Genomic DNA, 24,256 nt, shown 5'->3' with positions numbered 1-24,256 from the left:
GCAGATTTTTGTAATTGCATCTCCCTCCCTGTAACAATGGTGAGGCAGGGACATCTGCCCTCCTGTAACTTCACAAGGCAGGGGGAAATCTCAATCAGAATCAGCCCCAGGCTGATGCCTAGGAAGTGGCGGTCAGGTATCCCTCCTCTCTTCAACTTTTTCATGAGTTGCAGTACCAGCCTTCTTCTCACAGGACTCTCGTTCTCGGCTATGCCATGGCTACTCGGTACTTATAGATCACACTCAAAGTTATGGCATTCATTTGGGAAGCAACCATCACAGTATGGGATCAGAAATGACTCAGTACACAGTTCTTTGGTCAGGACCCAAGGCAGGCCTCTACTTGTCCCTTGATGTCATGACCCTCAGTCTCTCAGCCCTCTGGGCTGAGCCCGGCTTTACCCTGTTGGGCAAGTGTTATATGCTATAGCTTAGCTTAGTGCTATAGCTCTTTAGCTCTACCAAAAGTGTCTGGTGGCATTTCACTCTGCCAGCGACCCTTAATCTGAAGGCACGCAGCTCTCTCATTCTGAGTCAACACACCTACGAGAGCCTCCACGAGGACTGGAAAGCCCCCTGTGTCATCTCACACTGGGCTCTTGTTTCTGCTACCACCAAATCGCTGATACTACTTCTTCTACCTCTAGCCATCTTGCAGTCTCCATTGCTACAACTCTCTCTGTCTCCTGGGCCTGGGGGTTTTCAGTCAGGGAGCCTGGGTCCAAATGATGCAGTCCACACCCAGCTCTTCTTGGTACAACGATGCCCCTTCCTTTTCACCTCTGGAACGGCTCGTTTTTAGCTTAGTAGGATGGCAAAAATGGATCAATCCTCTTGTTAGGGTCCCACACACTATTTGTTAGCTGTCACCCCGAGAGAGGTGTCATGAACCTTATATTCATTATTAGCCAGCTGTCCAATCCCCTTGGAGGGCTACAAAAACATCATTGTATTAGTCCCACCCAGAAATTACAGCACTACGGTAAGAGAGGGCACATAAAAATGAGCCACTGCATAACCAAATACCTCGAGGGAGCAAGCTACTGGGTCTAGGGGATTAGGACCATCATGAGAGGGGTCACCAAAGTCCATTGGCATGACATAGCTTACAAAGAAAATATTCTATGTCCTAATTTGGTGACTGGTCCTAATTAGATTGGGATCTTGAAAGTTTATGAGCAGCCATGTAAGGTGCAATTATTGAGGTAAGAAGAATGATGAAAATCAAGATCCATGGGGACAATTATTCCAATAGACTCATGTACCATGAAAATATCAGTCTCCATAACTCGGAGGCAAGAAAACCCAGGTTCTTCTTGGCTACCACCACCAACTACTCGGAACAGGATTTGCTGAGGGATAAAAGCGACCAGGCTTACTGGTTGGACAGAGACTGATGGGACCCCCCACCAAGTTTACTTAAGATTAGGGCCCTTACTCTGCAGGTCTGGAGCATGTTAGATGATCAATCATTTAAACAACAAAAGGGCAGCCTTGACCCAAGGACAAAGTTCAGGGGTTCCTAAAGGAGGAATGGAAACAGGAAGCACAGAGAGGAACTGGGACAAGCCATGATCGATTGAGGGCACTGTAAGGGGTGAGTTGAACTGGAATGTGTGTGAATTGTTGAATGTGAAACCATGATCTGTTCTGTAAACCTGCACTTAATTCATAGTAAAAACAAAACAAATGTGATCTATGGCACATTTCTGTCCTGAATGTCCTCAGCTCACCTACCCTTCACTTCCTCCTTTCTGTCCCCTAGCTTGTAGCTGATGAGTCTGACGCATGAAGACTGGACAGGACAGAGGAGAATCCCTCACAGCCTTTCTAAGGCTGTTAATCGTTACAGAAGTAGCTCACCCGAGCTTTCTCCTACAGTGTGGTTAGTGAGTTCAAATTGTTGCATTTTTGGTTAACCACGGCATCACCAGGACTCCTTCCTGGTGTCCCACTTCCTCCTTTAATTACCTCTTAATCTTTCCAATATCTCTCCTCTTTTCTCCTCGCTAGTCTTCTGTGTTCTCATTCTTGTCTCTTTTCTTCTTCCTCCCCTGGAGAACCCAGAGGCCACCCCCAGTTGGGTGCAGGCTGGATTCTGAAGAGGACCGTTGCTTTGCCTTTGTTTCTCATCCACTGTCCACTTGTAGCCCACTCCAAAGTGGTGCTAGAGCAAGGAAGGGCATTCAGAGGCTGATGGAATGTGAGTGGAGCCCAAGTTCTCAGAAAATAAAGTTCTGGTCACAGAACCCATTGACACAGCTGAAAACCCATCTGGAAAGGTCAGAGATCCCAACGCTGGGACTGAGAGTGTGTTTAAGGAGGGGCGGGAGCGATAGTGTCAATTTATAACACAGAGAGCTTGGTGAGGAAGTGGGTCACGGAGCCTAGGGTGTCTGGGAGGGCAGGGTGGGAGCCTTGTGCACACCTGTTCCCTGCCTTCCCAGTGACTTGGAGGTGGGTGAGCTAATGAGGAGCCGGGAATCAGGTGTGCACGATTGAATAGCTCCTGCTCCGACATATTCTGGAGTGCTTAGTCTACCTGCCAGAAGCGTCATGCTCTCAATCTGTCAGGACAGAGACTTGGAAAGAAATCAATCAACATATCTTACAGATGAGAAAAATTTTTTATGCTGCATATGTATTTTTAGAATGAATGTTAGTTTATTGAAAACAACGTTTCAATAGAGTTTATTTATTTTTATTTGTGGTGCCACCCAGCTCATCAGGCCAATATCTGTACCCCAATAAACCCCTGTATATGCAGGCCTATCTCCCCCACCCCCTCCCCTTTGTCCCTCCCCCTCTCTGCTCCCCCCCAAACATAGCCTTCAAAGTCTGCGTCATGTGGTGTTAAAACCATGTATCTTAGATAACAGTGGTGTCATGTAGTATTTGTCTTTATGAGATCGATTGACTTTGCTGAGCATAGCGTTTCAAATTCATCCGTGAAGGGTTTGATGGTGCCATTGTTTTTCTGACATGAATAATATTCTATGGTGTGCATGCACCAGAGTTTGTTTATCCATTCCTCCACAGACAGGCTTTTCCGTTGTTTCCATCTTTTGCGGTTGTAGATAGTGCTGCAACAAGCATGGGTGTGCGCCTATCTCATTATAGGCTGGTTTTGATTTCTTTAGGGTGTATACTTATCAGAGATACTGCAGAGTCATATGATATTTATATTCACATTTGTTTAAAGAAGTGCCGTATTGTTTTCTTTAGCGGCTACACAGTTCTGCAATCCCACCAGCCATCTCGCCACAAAAGATAAGAGCGCCTGGGTGGGTGGGGGGAGGGGAAAGAGGCTTGCCTCTTATCCAGAGGCTAAGGCATCTGCTCTCCATGCTAGAGTCCAGTGCCCCAGTTTTTCCCAGGGGAAAAATTGAGAGACAATCAATCGGTGTCTTGTTTCTTCAGTGAAATCCCACAAGCAGGTTTTGAGAATTTATACTAGCACCTGGCACTAAGTACGCTGTGTTCTTAGCTGTTATTGAATTGGCCCCAACTCATGGAGACCCCAAAAGAAGGGCTCTCAACCCTGCTTGGCCCTACACCATCCCCATGATTAGTTGCATTTCAGAAGATTGTGATTTATAGGCTTTCCACTGGAAGCAGATCATGACACCACTCTTCCTAGTCCTTTTTAGCCAGGAGGCACTGCTAAAACGCGTTCAGTGTCATAGCAGCATGCAGGACATCACTAATGAAAGGCGGCTGTTCTTGAGCTACATTGGCTGGAAATCAGACCTGCATGGAAGGCCAGGATGCTGCCATTGAAGAACCACTGACCCCATACACATTCAGCAAAACCCCACTCTGTTGAGTCGATTCCAACTCAGATGGACTCTGTGTAGGGTTTCGTAGGCAGTTATTCTTTATGGGAGCAACAGCCTCATCTTTCTCCCAGGGAGTGGCTGGTACTTTGAACTGCTGACCTTGTCGTTAGAAAGCAGAAAGCCTGGCTTTTGGGGACCTCTCATAAGGAGGCATTCCTATCAAAACACTTAAAAAACAATTGGAGGCAATGTATCCCTCCCCTGGAGAACACGGGTGTGATGTCCAGTTGGGTGTAGACTGGGCCCTTAGGAGATCCAGGAGGTCCTATTGCTAATCAAGGGGCTCCATGGAGCTGGTACCTGCACCTGTGGCAGGGAAGAGTGATGGACCTTCCATCCTGTGCATGGGGCAGAGCAGCACCTTGGGATGAGGGTAGGGTCTCACTCAGAAGCCCTCCTTTCCTAGTACGCAGCCTTAGCAATGCTGTGCTCAGAAAGACTCTCTGCTTTTCCTGGGTGGATTAAGCTGGAAACCTGTTCAATTTATTTCCTTTCTTTGACTTCTCCATGATCTCCTTTCTCAGGACCATATTCCTTAAGTCTGGGATAGTTCTGGGGGTTGAGGTTACCCTGCCATCCCTGGGCAGGGCATGTTAACTATTTATTCCAGAAGCTGCTTCTGAATTTGAACTTGAGCTGCCCGATCCTTTACCAGCTCCTTCCTTGAATCCCAGGGAGAGTTCCACATTCCAGTTGAACCTTCACATCCTTTGTCAGAGTCATCCTCCTCTGCCTTCATCCTCCACCACCTTGTGTGACTCATCCCTCAGGCTCCCCCGATGCTTCTGTCCTTGCTTGCCTTTACTCTCTTTCTTCCCTGCTCACTTCTCCTGTTTACCAGTCCAGTTGAGACCCAGCTCAAAACAAATCTCTGACAGGCTTTCTGCCTGTCCCTACCACTCACTTCCCCAAACCCCACCCCTGCCCCTGCAGAAGGAACATATGCTTCCACTGCCACACACACCCGCACACACTGCTGAGACTGCACTTCTCCTGTGGTGTCATCATGAGATGTTTACCCCAGTGCTTCCCCAGAGACTCAAAGGGGAGCCCTACAGGTTTTTTAATTGTGTCCCCAAGGCCAGCTGCGGGACTTCAACACAACGAGCAGTTGGAGTGATTTTGTTTTATTCCGCTAGTGTTGCGTTCCATCTTGACACTCCACCTTTCCCTAACCCCAGAGGAAAGCAGCTGTAAGGAGGCCAGCCCTTTGCTCTGGTGAATCGGCACGATCCTCTTTGCACAAGCCAGGTTTAAGCTTTACGGCCTGCTGGATTTGGAGGTGACCGAGCCGCTGCAAGATTCAATAGGCCATTAGCAACAGGACTGTGTTGTAGACTGGTTTATGTGTGTGTGTGTGTGTGTGTGTAATCTCATCCATTCTCTAGTGCCTCAGCTGATTACACGTCCCACATCAGCTAATGCTGACACGTCCCACATCAGCTAATGCTGATCAAAGCAGTTTCTTTTCTTCACGACACACTAATACTAAACTGAAATTATTTGTCTACTTGTTTATTGTCTGTCTCCTGATTAGAATACAGACTCCTTGAAGAAAGAGCTCTTATCTGCTTTCTTTGCTCTTGTACCTTCAGCATCCAGCTCTGTGTCTGGCCCAATGTTTGCTGAATGAATAGGTGAATGACTGCCCATACATTTTCTCATGCCACCGTGCACCAGACCCTGCAAAAGCCATAGACATGGCTTCACTTTTCAAATGACTCATTGTCAAGTGCAGGGGCAGATCACAATTCCCATACAGAGTGACAAGGGCTAATGTGGCTAAACCAGGATCATGGGTAGACCGTCGGCCAGCCCAGACAGAGGAGAAGGCTACTAAGACAATTTGACATTTGGGTGAGTCCTGAAGGTGAGGAAGAGTGTGCCAGGTGAGTGAAGAGATGACTCCACATGTGCAAACGGCTGGGGCAGAGAATGGAAGAAGAAAGGAAGGGGCTGGAGTATGTGAGGAAGGCTGGGGGAGAAGCTGGCCTCCTGGCAGGGTGGCTCACTGACTCTGTGTGCTTGATGGCTTTACTTCCTCTTCTGGCTCTGGGCCAACACATAGACTTCAAGGAGGGTAGTTTTGCTTAAAGAGTGTTCTGCTGACCCTTGTTCCCTCCTACACGGGGCCCTTTCCTTTGAAACTGCTCCGAGGGGCACAGCAGAGGAAGCCTAGGGCTGGTCTCACCTAGTTGTCTTTGAAGTAGAGAGGCCTGGCAGTGCCCAGCTTCCCCGAGGATGCCCTTTCCCAGGAGGGCTAAGCAGCTGCCTGGAGAACTGTGCGGAGTCAGTAGCAGGAGCAGAGAGAGGGAATATAGTCTTTGGATCCCGAAGAAGGCAGATGTTAAGCCTCTAAATATTCCCCTTTTAAGACTTCTGCATATACCCTTGATCTAGAGCTTTTGAAAGTCTTGCTTGGGATGCTAGAGAAAGAATGTGATAGACAGCCTGTTAGTCTCATTCCTTCTTCCTCTCACTTTGTGGTGAACTGTGGGCTATGGAGTGCCCACCTGTATTTTCTTTTTAATCATTTCATTGGGGGCTCATACAACTCTTCACAATCTATACGTACATCCATTGTGTCAAACATATTTGTACATTTGTTGCCCTCATCATTCTCAAAACATTTGCTTTCCACATAAGCCCTTAGCATCAGCTCCTCCTTTTCCACCTCCCTCTCTGCTTGTCCCTCCCTCATGAACCTTTGATAATTTATAAATTATTATTTTGTCATATCTTACACCATCTGATGTCTCCCTTCACTAACTTTTCTGTTGTCTGTCCCCCAGGAGGAGGTTATATGTAGATCCTGTAATAGGTTTCCCCTTTCTACCCCACCCTCCCTCCACCCTCCTGGTATCACCACTCTCACCACTGGTCCTGAAAAGATCATCTGTCCTGGATTCCCTGTGTCTCCAGTTCTTATCTGTACCAGTGTACATCCTTTAGCATAGCCAGAGGTAAGTAGAATTGGAATCATGCTAGTTTGGGGGCAGGGGGAGGGAAACATTTAGGAACTAGAGGAAAGTTGTGTGTTTCATCATTGCTACACTGCATACTAACTGGCTTATCTCCTCCCCTCCACCCTTCCATAAGGGGTTGTCCAGTTGCCTACAGATGGGTTTTGGGTCCCCACTCCACACTCCCCATCATTCACAATGATATGATTTTTTTTGTTCTTTGATGCCTGATCCCTTTAACACCTTGTGATCACACAGGCTGGTGTGCTTCTTCCATGTGGGCTTTGATACTTTTCAGCTAGATGGCTACTTGTTTACCTTCAAGCCTTTAAGACCACAGTCACTATATCTTTTGATAGCCAGGCACCATCTTTATGCACCTATTTGTCTTCAGCAATCATATTGGGGCACACATATTTTCTAGCACTAGCATTTAGTGTGTAGTTATGATGATCCAAATTTTAGTGTATGTTGCCACCTGATCAGAGTCCATATAGCTCTATGAGTATGTAAAAACAAAAAAGAAAAAGTCAAATAAGGTTCTTGTCCAACCAACATCAGTCCCAGAGACCCTTCAGGGGTGAAGTGATATTACTTAGTATGTTCTTCAACCCATAGTCTTTGCAATTCCTGGGCACTTTACAGATGTAGAGGAATCCACTTTGGAGATTGGTCCGTTTTGCTAATCCACTGTCTATAAAGTGACATAGGAACAGAGGAAAAGAGAATCAATCCCAAGACCACCAAGTCAATACAAGCTACCAACAGGGTGCCTGTAATACTTGTGATTATGGGATTGGATGGGGGAGGGGGGTGAGTTAGTAGGTTACCATAAGTCAAAATCAGAAAGCATTAAGGAGAGGTATTAAAGGTTTGGGGATCGGAGAGTTATGGTTACCCTTTGCTCTGGTCACCGTGTCTCTGGAGGTGTATTTGAGAGGGCTGCATGGGCCATAGCTATGGAGCCTGAGGCAGCACCACCGAGTCCTTTCTGTGGGGCTGGTTCATCACAGAGGCAGGACGGGAGGGGGATGGATATCTTGCTGCACATATATCCTACATGATAGCTGAGCAATAACCTCTACAACTTGAGGCATATCTGAGGGAAATAAACCCAAGTGGAAGGCCGGTGATGTCTGACACAAGCAAGTGCCAATGAGGACAGGTGCCCGTGATGGAAGGAGGGCAACGTGGAACTCCTCCAACGACCAGGAGCACATTTACCCCAGGCCATCACGCTACTTTACTAGTTGCCATACAGTTGACTCTGCTTCATGGCTGCTCTCAGTGTGTCCGCATAGAGCTGTGTTTTCAGAAGTAGAATGCTAGGATTTTTCTGTGAAGGGCCTTCTGAGTAGATGCTGTTTAGCTTTGGTTGCATTAATGCTAACTTTTTGGTTGGCCTCAGAGTGCATTAATTATTTGCATTGCCCAGGTACTCCCGCCAACACCATATAAGCCTTGAGAACAAAGATAACATCTTGGGGAATATTTAAATGACCAAGTTTAAATTTTCAGCGATTGCTCTTTATTTTTGCTATTTTTAATCTTCAAAAGCCTAGTTAAAATTTCTGCCAATATAATTCCTTGATGCCCACCTTCCCAACACGATTGCTGAAGACAAAGCAAGTGCATAAGCAAATGTGGTGAAGAAAGCTGATGGTGCTCCACTATCAAAAGATAGTTGGGTCTTAAAGGCTTGAAGGTAAACAAGTGGCCATGTAGCTCAGAAGCAACAAAACCCACATGGAAGAAGCACACCAGCCTGTGTGATCACGAGGTGTCGAAGGGATCAGGTATCAGTCATCAAAGAACAAAAAATAATATCATTGTGAATGAGGGGTAGTGCGGAGTGGGACCCAAAGCCCATCTGTAGGCAACTGGACATCCCTTACCGAAGGGTGGAGGGGAGGCGATGAGCCAGTCAGGGTGCAGGGTAGCAAAGATGAAATATACAACTTTCCCCGAGTTCTTAAATGCTTCCTCCTCCCACTATCATGATCCCAATTCTACCTTACAAATCCAGCTAGACCAGAGGACGTACACTGGTACAGATAGGAACTGGAAACACAGGAAATCCAGGACAGACTAACCTTTCAGGACCAGTGGTGGGAGTGACAATACCGGGAGGGTAGAGGGAAGGTGGGGTAGAAAGGGGAAACAATTACAAGGATCTACATATAACCCCTTCCTTGGGGATGGACAACAGAAACATGGGTGAAGGGAGACATTGGACTGTGTAAGACATGAAAAAATAATAATAATTTATAAATTATCAAGGGTTCATGAGGTGGGGTCAGGGAGGGAGGGGAAAATGAGGAGCTGATGCCAAGGGCTCAAATAGAAAGCAAATGTTTTGAGAATGATGATGGCAACAAATGTGCTTGATACAATGGATGGATGGATGGATTGTGAAAAGAGTTGTGTAAGCCCCCAATAAAATGATTTAAAAATGTTCTGTTAATAGGCAGAACTAGTGTAAGAAGAGGGGTTACAATAAAGAAAATTACAATCTGTCTTTTCCCAAACCCCAGAACATTTGTACCCACAATGCAAATGTAGACCAGGCAGGCTACAATCCTCTGGGGGAGATTTTCCTCGCTAAAAATCCATTATCAGTTTTGTGCCCTCTGAACCCAGAAAATGTGCTGAACTCTCCTCTGTAGAAAACAGTGTGTGGAGTTCCTTAGGCTTGAAAGCCTTGTGGTTCAAAGATGAAGGCAGGAACTTGCTCTCGTCCTTGTTTTTCTGCAAATATTTGCGGTTATCACTTATTTAGAGGGTGCCTGACGGGAAGATCCCTGATACATCTTTTGTCTCTGGATTTCCAAGCACTGCTTCTAATGTGATATGTTTAATATTTCCAAACCCAGGGAATTTATAAACCTGGTGTTTTGGAATAAGGCAAGAAGGACTTTTCTCCTTTAAAATGGAAAAGAGAATCGATTTTAGGATCAGACAGATTTTGGCTCGGTAGCTTGTTGCCTGCACGAGTTCTATTAAGTTACTGTGCCTTTCCAAGCTTCTGATTACTCACCTTCCATCCATCCATCCATCCATCCATCCATCCATCCATCCATCCATCCATCCATGCAGCCATCTAGCCACTCACTTGCCACTGAGCCATTTCTGACGTGTGGTGCCCTGTGTGGAGAGTAGAATTGCTCCATTGGATTTTCATGGATGTGGCCTTTCAAAAGCAGATCTCTGAGAGCTTCACTTCTGATGGACCTCTGGGTGGGGTTGAACTGCTGACCTTTCTAGCCCTGGTTATTCATGCAGTTCTCAATCTGCTCGATTCAAAAACTCCTTCGGCAAAGTACACAATGTTGAACAGATATGTGGTTTATCATATTCTCCTGCTGATCTGACTTCAAGGTTCCTTTTGGAAGAATGGAAACACATGTTTTGTTTTGTTTTTTTCAGATCAACTGTTGTGGAGTTGTTTCTTTATTGAGAGGGTTGGGGTGCACCAGGGAATGTCCATTTTAATCTTCCTGAACACGTGTATTTTATGAGAAGCCCAGATATGCTTGCCCCTTGCATGTTTTTTCCCCCATTTCTTTGAAAGAAAAGCCTTACTGAAAAATCAGTCATTATCAACCCTATGTAAATTCATGGGGTTGCCGCGAATCAGAATCAACTCATTGGCAGCTTATAGCCCTCCAAACACTAAGGTGCAGTTAACCCAACACACAGTATTTTTTAACCTTATATGCATGTAAAAGGCGGACAATGCATAAGGAACACCAAAGAAGACATTTTGCATGGGAATTATTGCGTTAGCAAAGAATATTGCATATGTCGTGGACTTCCTGAAGAATGAACAAATCGGTCTTGGAAGAAGTGCAGCCAGGGTGGTGACGTCATCTTACATACTTTAGATGTCTCAGCAAGGCGTGCTAGCCCCTGGCAAACAACCCCATACTCTGTAGAGGAGAAGGTTTGCAAAAGGAGGAAGTCTGCCGATGAGATGGATCAACACAGTGGCTGTCACAATGGGCTCAGACATACAAACAATAGTAAGTGTAGCACTGGATCTGGGAGTGCTTTGTTTTGCTGTCTGAGTCAGCTACAGTAAGGAGGGCAGCTCTTTGGCAAAGCGAGGAGTGGGAGGGCCTACCCAGTCTCCACCAGAAGAGGAAGTGGTAGATAGCTGCTTCTCTCCCAGGTCCCGGGGGAGAAACTGGGGTGGTTGTTCCTCTGTGTTCATATCTGTGGTGTGGAATTTGGTGTTTGGGGGGGGGGGGGATGTGCCAAGTCTGGAGCCCTCATCTCAGCCTTCCCTGTTTCCCTTTTCCTGAAATGACCTCCAATCTCCTCAATGTTTGCCACTGGGAATGATCTGTCTTGGAAGCTGACATGTGAAACCGGGCTTCTTGCAAAAAAAAAAAAAGCGTTGTTTTCTTTTCCCGTCGCAGGTGCCTGTCACCACGTCTGACCTAGAGCTGGTGTTCCATCAAAGCTTGCGAAATGGAGGCTGGGTTTTCTGATCTGGGCTGAACTGAATGCTAGCTATAGCATCTGTCTGTCAAGTGCTGATAGTTTCCAGAACCTTCCCCACCGCCATGGAGATATTATCCTTGGAGAAGGTTTCAAGGACTCGCTTTCAAGGACTCACTCCATGAGAATGGGGAAGGTAATTCCAATTTGTGTTTCAGCAAGAATTAGCCTGTAGTTGCTCAGTGACCTTATTTCATACAGAGACAGTTTTGCTTCTATTTTTGTTTCTCTTTTCCCTTGAGGCTCTCCCCACACAAACACTCTCCTTACTGAAGTCCAGAATGTGAAGCAAAAGGCTGTGTTGGGCCCACCGGGAATTGTTGTCATTCTGTGTGGAGAGAACAGGGTGGGTATGAGTCACCGAGTGTCTTGGACGAGCTGGCACAGGTATTCATGGACAAGGAAATTTAAAGGATCGGATCGAACAGCTCTGTTTATTGAGGGTTTCCTTCACTGTCAGCTGGGACATTTTTAGGTTCTGGAACTGTGTAGAGTGCACAATGATGTCAATAGGAGAATGATTTTATTGGGTTCTTCCTCTCACAGAAAAAATGGGCGTGTGTAATTGTGTGATGTAGTACTTAAAAAAAATTCATTTATGTCATAATGATTCCTGTTAGTGGTCAGTATTGACTTTCCTGAGGGGAGAGGGCATGGATTTGATTGTGGCATTTTCTAGCACAAGTGAAGCCAGAAAGTAAGTCTGAGGGAGGCAACTCTTTATTTGCTGATAGTGTCCCCTCCCCGCCCCCTTGTCTTGTAGAGTATTCACACTGTGGTGACTTGAGTTGCTGTGATCCTGGAAGCTATGTCACTGGTCTTTTCAAAAATCAGCAGCGTCACCTAAAGTGGAGCTTCCAGGCTAATAACAAATCACAGAGAAGGAATAGGCTACCCACACCAGAGGAATTAGCCACTGAAAATCTTAAGGATGACTTTCAAGACATTATCAGATAATATAAACCTCATGAATATCAGCAGAATATTATGAGACAGGGACAGAAGATAAGCCCCTTAGAAGGCACTCAAAAACATGACTTGAAGTGCTACCTTCTCACAGCAGAGTCCACAATGACATGGATGGAGCCAAGCCTTCAGGAGTAAAGCCTCTGGGACTTCCAGTTGCTGATGGGGCACAAATCAGAATGAGGAGAAACAGCTGCAAACATGTATTCATGCATAGAACTTGAAGGATACAAAGGAGAAATCTAAAAAAGTTGGAAATCATAAAAAATGCAATGGTATTAGTGAGTAAAAATGCACCGGTACTGACCATTTTGAATAAAAATTCATATGGCTTATTAGGCTGGGAATGCCAGAATCAAGAGGAATGGTGTCACATTCATCGTCAACTTGGACAGTTCAAGATCCATGCTAAAGTACAATGCTGTCTGTGATAGGAGCATTACTATCAGACTAGAAAGAAGTCCGGTCAATCCAGCTGGCATTCAAATATATGCACTATCCACTAAAGCGAGTGAAACAGAAATTATCTTCAGTCTGCATGATCAAACACGCAGTCAGGATGTCTTTATTTTTATTGGCAACTTTGATGCAAAAGCTGTAAACAAAGAGGAAGGAAGAGTCGTTAGAAAATATGGCCTTGGTGATCGAAACAAAACCAAAGATCACATAATAGAATTTCACAAGACCAACAACTTCTTCACTGCAAATACCCTTTTTCAACTACACAAAAGACAGGTATACATGGACTTTCTCTGATGGAATACACAAAAATCAAGTTGACTGCATCTGTGGGAACAGACGCTGGAGAAGCTCAATATCATCTGCTAACACATGAGGCCAGGGATGGACTGTGCAGCAGACGATCACGTGTTCCCTGTAAGTTCATAAGGAAGCTGAAGAAAATTAAAACAAGTCCATAGGAGCCAACGTATGGCCTAGAGTCATTCCCACCCGAATTTCCAGAACATCTCAAGAACAGATTTAACACACACAAGAGAAATTCCTCAACCTTATAAAGGTCATCTACTTAAATCCAACAGCCAACATCACCCTCAATGGGGGGAATACAGAAAGAAAAAAAAGCCCTCTGAGAACAGGAACTAGACAAGGGTGTCCCCTAGCCGCTCTCATTCAGCCAGGTAAATCTGCTCCACACGAACTCTCCAGAGTGTTTGCAAGTAAGGTTGTGACTTGGAGCACCAAGGTGTGTCTAACCCAAGCCGTGGTATTTTCAGTTTCCTTCTAAGCATGTGCATTTGAAGAATTACGGCCAGAGAGCTCTGTAGAGGCAAGGGTGGGGAGAGCTCGTGTTATAAACTTTGGGCGTGTGGTCAGGAGAGACCAGTTCCTGGAGAAGGACATCATGCTGGGTAAAGCCGAGAGGCGGGGGAAAGCGGAAGGCCTTTCATGAGCTGATTGACACAGTGGCTGCAACAGCGGGCTTAAGCATGGGGACGATCGTGACCCGTGTTTCGTTCTGCTGTGCACAGGGCTGCTGTGCGACTGAACCAACTTGCAGCACCTAACAACACCAACACGACACGTCATGTTGTATGTCTTCACTGGGACCATTCGACAATGGAGGAGGACCAAGGGTTAAGCCTCCAGCGACTCTCTCCTATCATGGTTGGGATGTCACCAGCCCTAGTTATCAGACAGAGAACACTCTATAGTCGATTATGGCAAGCATAGCTAAGTCAAAATATGATATTTGATTGCCCCTTTGATCCATTTTAAAGTTGTTTCTGTTTAAAAAAAAGCGAAGAGGAAAGATGTATGGATTAAGCACCTGGAGAATGTCCTCTGACCACGGACTGAGGATGTGAACAGTGTTGATAGCATGTAGAATGTGTTGGAAAGAGGATTGTTGAAGATGGTTAGAATTTAGTGCCCTATCATTTGATCTTCCTTATGACCCATTAACATTTGTTCTAGTTATTAATATTTTCTGCTTTCTTTTCAATTAAGGTTTTAAAAATAGGTTTTACTTTGTTATTGTTAGTTTTTTATTGTCATGGTTTTTCCATTTCTCTTTTAAAAATAATTTTATTGCGGTCTCTTACAGCTCTTATAACAACCCATACATCAATTGTAACAAGCACGTTTGTACATGTGTTGACATCATAGTTTTCTAAACATTAACTTTCTATTTGAGCCCTTGGTATCAGTTCCTCTTCCCTCCCCTCATGACCTCTTGATAAATTATAATTTTCATATCTTATACCATCTGCTATAACCCTTCACCCACATTTCTGTTGTTCATCCCTCCTGGGGGGGATGGGGTTTATATGTTGATCATTGTGATCAGTTCCCCCTATCTCCACTTTCCTCCCACCTTCCCTCTATCCTCATGGGATCGTTACTCCCATTACTCTTCCTCAGGGGTTTATCTGTCCTGGATTCCATGTATTGAGGGATTTTATCTGTACCAGTTTCTATACTCTGGTCTAGCTAGAACTGAAAGGTAGGACTCGGATTATGATAGTGGGGAGCTGAGGAGGCCTCAAAGAACTAGAGGAATATTGTGTGTTTCATCGGTGCTATGCTGTGTTCTGGTTGACTCATTCCTTCCTTGTGACCCTTCTGTGAGAGGATGTCCCATTGTCTGCAGATGGTTTTTGGGTCTCTACTCCAACCTACCTCATTCTCAAATTATATATATATATATATAGTTTTGGGTCTTCTGATGCTTGATGCCCAATACCTGATTCTGTTGACACCTCATGATCACACAGGCTGGTGTGCTTCTTCCATATGGGCTTGTTGCTTCTCAGTTAGATGGCTGCTTGTTTACCTTTAAGCCTTTAAGACCCCAGACTCTATATCTTTTTGATAGCCGGGCACCCTCAGCTTTCTTCACCACATTTTTTTGGGTACCCATTTGTCTTCAGTGACTGTGTTGCGAGGGTGAGCATCACAGAATGCCAGGTTGTTAGAACAAAGTGTTCTTGCGTTGAGGGAGGACTTAAGCAGAGGCCCCAATTCTGTCCACTTCCTCACTTATTCCATACAAATATATGTACATAGGCCAATGTCTCTATTTTTATCAATTAATATGTTTACCTATGTTTATACCTCTATCCATCGATTTGCTTTCTAGATCTTTCCGTGTACCTTCCTCCTGCCCCACCATCATGCTTATTCTTCTCTGACTCTTAGTAATTCCTGTCAGCTAGACTGCTGTTGCTCTAACACCAATGGGACCTCTATGTTCTCCTCAGTGTTGCTTTTAATTCCCTAGTTGTTCCCCTGTCTATGATACTGTTTGATCATCGCTTCTTTGCCCCACCTTTTCTTCCCCCCAAGTCTCTCCAGAAACCGTAGGCCCCATTTCTTTCTCCTTGGGCTTGCTTCCCATGCCTATCTTATATAGGTAGGCAAAACAACAATAACAGAGAAAAAAAACAAAAGAAAACAAAAGATTAAATAAAAGAGAAAAAAACACCTAGCAAATAAACCCCAAATGAGAAAGCATACATAACCCCAGGTCTGTCCGCTGACCTTTATGACTATCGCCCACTGGTCTTGGGGGAATTCCAGGAACTGTCCCTCCTAGCCTGAAGTCTATTTTGGGGGTTCCTCAGGGGCCTTTGTGGCTTGACTTTGCTCCCATTGCTGCTCTGTTATATTTCCCTTTGTTTGTTCTACTGTAGAGGTAGGTGGAGGGTTAGATCGGATTCACTCACCGCAAGGGACTCTTGGTATGCTCCAGCGAGGGGACATCATGTCTTTGGTTGTTGTTGGCCCTACAGTCCTCGCTGTGCTTAAGCAGCTCCATGCAGAGACGCCATCCTCAGGGCTTGGTGTGCCAGTATGGGGTCTAGTCCCTTGCTCTCTCTCTTTCCTCTTTGTACTAGTATTCTCTCATATGTATAAGAGAGAGACTTTTTTTTTATAAAGGGTCAGTGCACATCAACAAAATATCCCATCCCAGTGCTGCCCAAGCCCACAAGTCCAACATTAGCCCATCTGTCCGACACCAATCAACAAAGTCCCCCTCCATCTCACAAAGCACATGCAGTGATGCCGACGGCAGGAGGAAAGCTGAGTCGTTGAATGTGTAAGCATCTCAGCATTGACAGGGTCTCCACATGGGTGCTCCAGAATGCAGGGCTGCACTGGGGAAGGTACATGTGGCTTCTCCTTGGGAATGTCTTGCAGGAAGTGAGCCTTGCCAGCTGAACCACATGCCACATACTTCTAGGGGGGAGGGTCAGTTTGGCTGTAATTGGGGCCAGCCCTGTAGACCTCTGTTCATGAGTTGCTCCATGTGGTTATATTGCCCTCAAGGTTTGGCATTTCTGTGGAGACATAAACAATAACCTCCCCCTGAGTGAATTAGTGCGCTGCTCCCCCCACTCCCCTGTGATCATCTTCCTCTTTCCCCCCTTTACCCACCCCCTTTCCCTTTCTTTCTGTTGGAATGATATGCATATCCTTGGATTTGGTTTCTTCCCCACCCAATTGCCTGTATGGCAACCCATTTGACAGCTCTTATAACAGTCCATACATCAGTTGTATCAATCACATTTGTGCATATGTTGTCATCATCATTTTCAAGGGATTTTCTTTCTACTTGGGTCCTTGGTATAAACTCTTCTTTTTCTCTCCTTCCCCCACCATCGCTCCCTGTGAACCCCTGATAAATGATAAATTATTGTTACTTTCATATCTCACACCATCTGCTGTCTCCCTTCACCCACATTTCTGTTGTTTGTTCCCTGGGGGGTGGGGGTTATAAGTCGATCATCCTCCCCCTTTACGCCCCCCCCCACACCTTCTCCCTACCCTCATGGTTCACTACTCCCATTACTGTTCCTCAGGGGTTTATCTTTCCTGGATTCCATTTGTTGAGTGCTCTTATCTTGTTGAGGGCTATGATCTGGACCAGTGTACATGCTCTGGTCTAGCCTGATGTGTAAGGTAGAGCTGGGTCATAATAATGGGGGAGGAAGCATTAAAGAACTAGAGAAATGTGTGCTTTGTCAGTGCTGTCCTGCATGCACCCTTGCTGACTCATTCCTTCTTTGTGACCCTTCTTTGGGGGATGTCCAGTTGTCTACAGATGGACTTTGGGTCTCCTCTCTCACCTTTCTTGTTTGCATCAATATGATTGTCCATTTTGGCTCTTCTGATACCTGATCCTATCAGCACCTCATGGTCACACAGACTGATGTGCTTCTTCCATGAGGGCTTTGTTGCTTCATGTTAGATGGCTGGCTGCTTGTTTAACTTCAAGCCTTTAAGACCCCAGACTCTGTATCATCTAATAGCCAGGCACCGTCAGCTTCTTCACTCCATATTGCACCCATTTTGTCTTCTGCGATCATGCCGGGTGGGTGGGTGAGCATTACAGAATGCCAGGTTATTAGGAAAAAGAGTTCTGGTGTTGAGGGAGAGCTTAAGTAGAGGCCTCATGTCTTTATGATACCTTAATATTTAACATATAAATATATGTGAAGATATTTATCCCTATCATCATATAGTAATATATTTACATATAGATATACCTATATTTATACCTCTATAAATGGTTTTTTGCCTTCTTATTCTTTCCTGTATTTCCTTTTACTTTCTGCCTATCACACTATTATGTTTGACCTTCATTTGGCTCTGTGTAATTCCTCTCAACTACATTGCACTTGATCAAACCCCACCAGGCAGTCTACGCCCTACACTTCATCGATTTTACATCTCTTGTTTCCTTGTCCCAGATTTTGTTGGCTCCCTCCTCCTTTTTCCCTGCCTCCTCCTCTTCCATGTCTCACTGGAATCATTGTTTTCTCCTCGGGATTGTTTATTCTACCTTTTTCATCTAGATAGACAGAGAAAAAGGGAGGAGAAAAAAGAGAAGAAGGAAAAAAGTCCTATAAATAGTTCCAGGCCTGTCTGACCCGTATGAATACTTTCCGATCAGGTCTAATGTTTTTCTGTTTATTTTTAATGTTTTCCTATGTATGAAATATAGGATGAGTAAACAGTAACTGGATTGATGGTTCCTTAAGGAAAATGGCAAGGGAAGTTGGGAGAAAACGGGGAGCTATTAACAGTGAGTGCAAGCATGAAGAAAATGTGCTAAAACTGATTGTGGTGATGACTGTACAACTCTTCTTCATGTGATTGAGCTATAGAATTGTATGATGTGTGAATTTTATGCCAATAAAGTTGTTGGGGGGAGGGGAAGAAAGCCTCCTCTTTCTCACGTGGAACGGCTGGTTTCGAATTGCTGATCTTTTGTTTGGCTGCCTAATGTGTAACCCATTACATAACCGGGGCTCTTTAACTTTTTAATAAGCCTTTGGAATGGCACAACTCTTTGATTTCTCTAGAGCCACCATGCCTCCATATTTCATTTCAAAGATTACCTATGGAAATTTTTCCTAAGCCATAAACATCTATGGAATTCTTAGCACCTGTAGAAGGCCTAATCCAATGCTTCTATGCCCACCACTGTAGGATCTATCTGGGCAGCAGTAGTTAGGGCCTCATAACACTTTCATTGTCAATCATTCTTAGTAATGTAATGTTCTAGTGCTGCATAAAAGTTAATTACACACAGGATAGTCTTTCTGTGTGACAGTAAATCACAAAAGGACAAATATTGTACGAGTCCACCACGATAAGGACAAACACCAAGACAAAGCAGACTTCTGATCTCAGCTTCCACAGAGGGGACCTCGGCTCGATAGGGTCACTTTCTCATGTGGGGAGAAGAAGACGAATCACTTGCTGCCTCACAGCATCGTTCTGAGGTCGTGGAGATTCCCCCAGCCACTCCTAGAAAAGTGATCAGTAAACACTGGAAATTGAAGTGCCGGAAGGTGGAGAGGGTGTGTGGGGTAAAGGGTGAGGCATGGACATCTTCTGGGAGAAATGGATTGCACTTCTGTTGATGGGTAAGCTGGGAAGATCAGGTGGGGAAACCTGTCAATAGGAAACATGTTTAACAATATTTATATAAGACACAATGGGAGAATACATCTGGTACTATGTCCCTAATTGGACACGTTTGACCTCATTTCTGTCCAGCTCTCAGTGACGTGCTATAGACAACTGAGGGACATCCCCGAGGAGAAGGATGGAGCCCTGGGTGCTGGAGCAGCCACGTGGAGACCCCTGCCAGTGCTGAGGTCTCCATTGCATTCAAAGACTTTCCACCCACTGGCCTATCATCCTCCTGCAGTCAGCGTCATTGTGCATGTTTTGTGAGTTTGAGGAGGACTTTGTAGATCAGTATCGCTCATATGGGCTAAGTCGGACTTAAGGGCTTGGACTGGATGGGGTTGGGATGCTTTCTGAATGTATTCTTACCCTTTATATAAAACTCTGTCTTATATACATATGAGTTTCTCTTTTCCATAAATAGACAGACAGCTTCATCTATCTCCCATGGGATAAGCGGGTGGCTTTAAATGGATGATTTTGTGGTTTGCAGCACAACACATAGCCCACTGTTCCACAAGAGCTCCTAGGAAGGACACAGTGCCCAGAGATTGACCCACATTTATAAGTTCTAAGGATTTTTAACATCGTTGCTAAAGGAACTCAATGGAGTAATAGTAGTAAAATGGTACTAGAAAAAATTTTTAATTGAGTAGACAAATCTTGAATTTTACCTCATCCCATAAATTAAAATGAACTTAAATTAGACCACAGATCTGAATGTAAGAGCTGAAACTATTAAACTTGTTGAGGGGGTGGGGGCAAGAGAAATTTTTGCAACTTTGGGTTAGGAAAGGGTTTTTTTTTTTTTTAGACAGAACATGGGAGACACAAGTTATAGGCAAAATAATGTAATTAATCAAGTTTATTAACTTTTACTCTTCAAAAAACATAACTAATAAAACAAAAAGGTAAGCCAGAGGCTTGGGAAAAAATTTAAAACAATTTTTCCAATAAAGTTCCATGTATAAGAATATATAAGAATCTTTATCAAGTCACTAAAAAGGCAAAGAGCCTAATTAAGAATAGAGCAAAATATTTGAACAAAAAAAGACGAGATATAAAGATGAACAAGATTAAAACCACAGGATAACACTACCAGCTTGCTAGAATTTAAGTTATATGTAGGGAATGCAGCTAACTTGGAGCAGGCCTTCCGGAGGATAGCATGGCAGTGCCTTCTAAATTAAACATGCATCGTGACCTAGGAATTAGAGTAGAAAGGCCCTTCACTATTCTGTGGGCCAGCAGCGAATTCAAACTGCGAATGTCGTGGTTAGCAGTCCAATCAGTAATGCAGTCAACTATCAAGGCTCCCTCAATACAAAAAGAAACACCTTAGGTGAGAGAACTACTTTGTGTCTCATGATGATAGTGTGCAAGAATTAAAATTAATTCAACTGTGTCTGTATCAATGTTTAGGTTTATTGCATCCAAATAAGACCTTAATATAAAACCAAGTCATTGTTTTTAATACATTGATTTGAATTTAAATATAGTGATTTAATATTTTAAAAATACACAAGCAAATCTCTCTTTAACAAATAAAATTTTATATTATTTCATTTGAAATAAAATTTTTTTATAGCCCCTACATATTTTATCCAAATGTAAAACAATTTTATAGCTTAATACATTTTGCTAATTATCCACATAATTCTAGATGTTGAGGGAACAGGGCACTAACTCACACTCTTTCATGTCTCCACAGGAAAGTGACAATGGGACCAGACCTCAACTTGGAGCACCTTGTCTTGAGGGCAACACACTGGCATAAAACAGCACACTAACAGAAAGATCTGCAGGGCCGGTGTCAGTCCCAGCTGTGTAGATCCCCTCCCCAGAAGAATTCACTACAGAGGACAGCACTGAAGATGCAACCTGGGGAGAGTGGCAGGTCTGCCCAGACCACACAGGAGCAAACTAAAAAGAAAAGTAGAGAGAGAAAGAGAGGGAGAGGGAGAGGGAGAGGGAGAGGGAGAGGGAGAGAGAAAGAGAGAGAGAGAGAGAGAACCTTCTGAGCAGCCAATGCGCAGAGAGGACAGTAGGGCTTTGTCTGTCCACAGACCATGAGACATGATACCCCCTCACTGACCCATAGCGCTATGGGAATAGCACTGGAGACACAGTACAGGAATTGTGCCAGGCTGATCCCCTCCCCTCCCCCACCACCAAAAAATAGATTTCAGAATTGGGCAGGGCTTGGCACTTCATGAGACCTGATCAGAACACATTCATAAGGGTCAGCAGACAGACCAGGAATTATTTATAGACTTTTCTTTTGTTTTTCTTTTTCCTCATGTCTATCCATATAAGATAGGCAGGACAAACAATCTCTAGGAGAAAATAATGAGTCAACAGTTCCAGGAGGGGCATGGGAGAGGAGGAGGTGGAAGAAAGGGACAAGGGAACAACAAGAGATCTAAAATAGATGGTGAGAAGGGCATAGAATGCCTGGTGGGATCTGATCAACTGCAATGTAGCCAAGAGAAAGTCCTGAGAACCAAATGAAGGTAGAACATGATAGTGGGACAGGAGGAAAGTAAGACAAAATAGAGGAAAGCATTAGGAGGCAAGAGACATTTAAAGAGGTATAAATACAGGCATGCACATATATAAATATATTAATATATAATATGAACAGGGAATAGATCTATGTACATATGTTAAGTATTAAATATTAAGGCAGGAGATGACATTGGGCCTCTACTCAAGTACTCCCTCAACACAAGGACACTTTACAATAACTTGGCATTCTGTGATGCTCACTTTCCCAACATGATCACTGAAGTCAAAATGGGTGCATAAGAAAATGTGGTAAAGAAAGCTGATGGTGCCCAGCTATTAAGATATATAGTGTCTGGGATCTTAAAGGTTTGAAGTTAAGCAAGGAGCCAGCTAGCAGGGAAGCAACAAGCCCACATGGAAGAAGCAGACCAGAATGTGTGATTATGAGGTTTTGACAGGATCAGGTATCAGACATCAGAGGACCTCAAACGAGTAAATATATCAATGCAAATGATGGGAGTCGAAGACCCAAAGTCCATCTGTAGACAGGTGGACATTCCCTCACAGAAGGATCACGAGGAAGAAAGGAGTTAGCCAGAGTGCATCATAGCACCGACGGAACACACAGCACTCCTCTAATTCTTTAATGATTCCTGTCCCCTCAACCCCTCTACTATCATGGCCCCAGTCTGCCTTACAAATTCAGCTAGACTGGAACATGTACATGGGTACAGATGAGAGTTTTCAACACACAGAATCCAGGACAGATAAACCCCTCAAGAACAGTAATGGGAATAGTGATACCATGAGGATAGGGGGAAGGTGGTGATAGAAGGGGTGAAATGGGGAACTGTCTGTAATGATAGATGTATAAACCCCAGAGGGACAAACAACAGAATCGTGGGTGAAGGGAAACAGGGGACAGTGTAAGATATAATGATTTTTATCTGGGAGTCATGAGGGTGGAAGGGTGGGGGAGGGAAGGAAAAAGGAGCTGATACCAAGGGCTCAAGCAAAAAGAAAATGTTTTGAAAATGATGATGGCAACACATGTACAAATGTGTTTGATACAATTGATGTATGGATTGTTTTAAGAGCTGTAAGAGCCCCCAATAAAATGATTTATGTTTTCAAAAAAATCTATTTTAACTTTAATTATCATTCTCTTTGTATTATTACTATATAATTGTTAAAAAAACACTGTGAAAATATTATGTTGGTAACTATTCGACAGAGTAAAAAAGAGAAATTAGTTTATCTTTTTTCAATTTGTTCATTCAGTATCTGTGCACGAATATTTCTTTTGTTAGTATGAATTGATAGTTCTGCTTTTAAATTGGTTTGGTAGGTACTACTGTGAAAATTCATTCCTATTCACAAGTAGATGTATCTGGAAAGGATTTATATCAGTATCACTCAATAGAAATTCATCAACAGTGATTCTTTATTCACACAATTTGAATATACTCAATGTCTCTGAGTTGTACAGGTACAAATTGTTGGATTGGTGTATGTTACACTGTTTATATTTTCAGTATAATTTAAAAATTATTCTTTGGAAGTCATTATACAGTGTTTCCTTACATTTTGTAGAAAGCAAAGCATTAGCAACTCCTTGATTTGTGAAGATTCTTCTCTCTGGGTTATTGGAGACATTTACCTTTTGATCTTAGAAACAATTTTTAAAATTGTCACTTTCTTTGTTACACTGGAGGTTTCTTTTTAATTTTCTGGGACAATGAATTGGAATAAGTCTTCCTTTCATTAAGATGGGCAAAACTCAAAACCCATGGACCTCGTGTCAATGCTGACTCATAGTGACCCTAAAGGACAGGGCAGAACTGGCCCTGAGAGTTTCTAAAACTGTAACTCTTTATGGGAGTAGAAAGTCCTGTCTTTCTCCTGTGGAGCAGCTCATGATTTTGAACTGCTGACCTTGTGGATAGCAGCCCAATACATAACCATTTAGCCACCAGGGCTCCAAAGATGGTCAAGAATGATGAAAATGATTCTGTGTCAAAGGTATAAACAACATGAACAGCCATTGTCTCAGGCATGAAAATCAGGATAAAAGCTCAGAAAAAAAGTTGAAGATGCCCAAAATTGATTCCTTTGAAACTATACACCAATATGGGCTCCATGGGAAATCTTTCTATATGAAATATGATGGCATATGGCTTTAAGACCATTGACTTAGGGAATGGGGAATTGAAACCACCTGTCAGGGACCTCAAAGGAAGTTTTGATGTAAGAAGCAGCTTTCCTACCTGAAATGGTGAGAAAGGGTCTCAAGATATCACTAGCCAATCAGTGGTTGATGTTAGGAAGTAAGCCCACGTGACAGGGTAGAATTGCTTCATCAGTGTTCTAGGCTGTAATCTTTGAATGTAGTTCACTAGGATCCTCTGGGGGGGGTTTATGGTCTATATTTCTGCTATCTATGATCAGATTATATCTAACCACCTTCAAGGAAATCCAATCAATACAACCAAATCTATGGGTCAGGTGTCAGGCTGGAGATTTCTACCAACTCAC

The 24,256-nt window shown here is 43.9% G+C and overlaps 1 long non-coding RNA gene across 1 annotated transcript; it reads left to right on the top strand.

Moving 5' to 3' along the window:
- Positions 1-10,717: 10,717 nt before the first annotated feature.
- Positions 10,718-22,840, top strand: LOC142462564 (uncharacterized). Its single transcript, XR_012787265.1, has 3 exons — positions 10,718-10,824; positions 11,224-11,441; positions 20,925-22,840. It is a non-coding gene; the product is annotated as an uncharacterized LOC142462564 (long non-coding RNA).
- The last annotated feature ends 1,416 nt before the right edge of the window (positions 22,841-24,256 follow it).

This window comes from Tenrec ecaudatus, chromosome 1 (genome assembly GCF_050624435.1).
Source record: "Tenrec ecaudatus isolate mTenEca1 chromosome 1, mTenEca1.hap1, whole genome shotgun sequence".
Taxonomy (NCBI): domain Eukaryota; kingdom Metazoa; phylum Chordata; class Mammalia; order Afrosoricida; family Tenrecidae; genus Tenrec; species Tenrec ecaudatus.
This window is presented reverse-complemented; position numbering and strand designations above follow the sequence as displayed.